This window comes from Carettochelys insculpta, unplaced genomic scaffold (genome assembly GCF_033958435.1).
Source record: "Carettochelys insculpta isolate YL-2023 unplaced genomic scaffold, ASM3395843v1 scaffold_0073, whole genome shotgun sequence".
NCBI lineage: Eukaryota > Metazoa > Chordata > Testudines > Carettochelyidae > Carettochelys > Carettochelys insculpta.
In genome coordinates this window covers 24,224-26,838 of record NW_027439110.1, presented here as the reverse complement: position 1 = coordinate 26,838, position 2,615 = coordinate 24,224, and the positions used below count along the sequence as shown (strand labels likewise).

At 65.7% G+C, this 2,615-nt stretch overlaps 1 non-coding gene across 1 annotated transcript; it reads right to left on the bottom strand.

Annotated features, from left to right (window-relative positions):
* Nucleotides 1-204: 204 nt before the first annotated feature.
* Nucleotides 205-323, bottom strand: LOC142006481 (5S ribosomal RNA). Its single transcript, XR_012643549.1, has one exon. It is a non-coding gene; the product is annotated as a 5S ribosomal RNA (ribosomal RNA).
* Nucleotides 324-2,615: the final 2,292 nt, after the last annotated feature.

The window sequence follows — 2,615 nt, the reverse complement described above, 5'->3', positions numbered from 1 at the left end:
CTCTCCCCGACCCGACCCAAGCCATCGCACCGCACCGGGTGAGGGCCTTAGCTTCCTCGCCCGCCCCCCCGCCCCCGACACGCAGGCAGGCAGAGGGAAAGGCCTCAGCGCCCCCCAGGACCGTCGCGCCGCCTTGGCCTCACGGCTTCCCTGCTCCCGCACGGCAGACACACGCCCCGCTCTACCCCCGCTGGGGCCAAAAGCTGCCTACGGCACCTGGGATTCCCAGGCGGTCACCCATCCAGGTACTAGCCAGGCCCGGGACGGTTTACCTTCCGAGATCGGACGAGATCGGGGGCATTCGGTCCGGTATGGCCGTAGGCCCCCGCCTCCCCGGGCTTTAGCGTCAGCAGCCTGGCCTCAGTCAGCCGGGCCCAAACAATTAACCCGGAGGCCGGGCCGAGGGAAAACTTCCTCCGAGCCGGCCCAAGGGGAAGGGAGGACGAGGACGCCGGGCCCGGGAGGTGACAGGACGTGCACGTCAGACCCGGGAAGCTGTGCGCCCCGAGGTTAACCCCCGGGCCGGGGCGGGGAGAGAAAAATGTTCTAAGTCCGGTAGGGACAGCAGGTCAACCCCGGTCCGAGGCGGGGAGAGAAATTTTCCAAGTCCGGCAGGGACAGCAGGTCAACCCCGGCCGCCGTAGCAGAGGTTGACCTGGTGTCCGATTCGCTCCCCGGGCACCAGGTCAACCTCGGGCGCTTTAGCGGAGGTTGACCTGGTGTCCGATTCGCTCCCCGGGCACCAGGTCAACCTCGGGCGCCTTAGCAGAGGTTGACCTGGTGTCCGATTCGCTCCCCGGGCACCAGGTAAACCGTGGCCGCTTTCAGCGGAGGTTGACCTGGTGGCCGATCCCCTCCTCGGGCTCCAAGTCCGGCAGGGACAGCAGGTGAACCCCGGCCGCTTTAGCAGAGGTTGACCTGGTGTCCGATTCGCTCCCCGGGCACCAGGTAAACCGTGGCCGCTTTCAGCGGAGGTTGACCTGGTGGCCGATCCCCTCCTCGGGCTCCAAGTCCGGCAGGGACAGCAGGTCAACCCCGGCCGCTTTAGCAGAGGTTGACCTGGTGTCCGATTCGCTCCCCGGGCACCAGGTAAACCGTGGCCGCTTTCAGCGGAGGTTGACCTGGTGGCCGATCCCCTCCTCGGGCTCCAAGTCCGGCAGGGACAGCAGGTGAACCCCGGCCGCTTTAGCAGAGGTTGACCTGGTGTCCGATTCGCTCCCCGGGCACCAGGTAAACCGTGGCCGCTTTCAGCGGAGGTTGACCTGGTGGCCGATCCCCTCCTCGGGCTCCAAGTCCGGCAGGGACAGCAGGTCAACCCCGGCCGCTTTAGCAGAGGTTGACCTGGTGTCCGATTCGCTCCCCGGGCACCAGGTAAACCGTGGCCGCTTTCAGCGGAGGTTGACCTGGTGGCCGATCCCCTCCTCGGGCTCCAAGTCCGGCAGGGACAACAGGTCAACCCCGGTTCCGGGCGGGGAGAGAAAAATTTTCTAAGTCCGGCAGGGACAGCAGGTCAACCCCGGCCGCCGTAGCAGAGGTTGACCTGGTGTCCGATTCGCTCCCCGGGCACCAGGTCAACCTCGGGCGCCTTAGCAGAGGTTGACCTGGTGTCCGATTCGCTCCCCGGGCACCAGGTAAACCGTGGCCGCTTTCAGCGGAGGTTGACCTGGTGGCCGATCCCCTCCTCGGGCTCCAAGTCCGGCAGGGACAGCAGGTGAACCCCGGCCGCTTTAGCAGAGGTTGACCTGGTGTCCGATTCGCTCCCCGGGCACCAGGTAAACCGTGGCCGCTTTCAGCGGAGGTTGACCTGGTGGCCGATCCCCTCCTCGGGCTCCAAGTCCGGCAGGGACAGCAGGTCAACCCCGGCCGCTTTAGCAGAGGTTGACCTGGTGTCCGATTCGCTCCCCGGGCACCAGGTAAACCGTGGCCGCTTTCAGCGGAGGTTGACCTGGTGGCCGATCCCCTCCTCGGGCTCCAAGTCCGGCAGGGACAACAGGTCAACCCCGGTTCCGGGCGGGGAGAGAAAAATTTTCTAAGTCCGGCAGGGACAGCAGGTCAACCCCGGCCGCCGTAGCAGAGGTTGACCTGGTGTCCGATTCGCTCCCCGGGCACCAGGTCAACCTCGGGCGCTTTAGCAGAGGTTGACCTGGTGTCCGATTCGGTCCCCGGGCACCAGGTAAACCGTGGCCGCTTTCAGCGGAGGTTGACCTGGTGGCCGATCCCCTCCTGGGGCTCCAAGTCCGGCAGGGACAGCAGGTCAACCCCGGTCCCAGGCGGGGAGAGAAAAAATTTCTAAGTCCTTCAGGGACAACAGGTCAACCCCGGTTCCGAGCGGGAGAGAAAAATTTTCCAAGTCCGGCAGGGACAACAGGTCAACCCCGGTTCCGGGCGGGGAGAGAAAAATTTTCAAAGTCCGGCAGGGACAGCAGGTCAACCCCGGCCGCTTCAGCGGAGGTTGACCTGGTGTCCGATTCGGTCCCCGGGCACCAGGTAAACCGTGGCCGCTTTCAGCGGAGGTTGACCTGGTGGCCGATCCCCTCCTCGGGCTCCAAGTCCGGCACGGACAGCAGGTCAACCCCGGCCGCTTTAGCAGAGGTTGACCTGGTGTCCGATTCGCT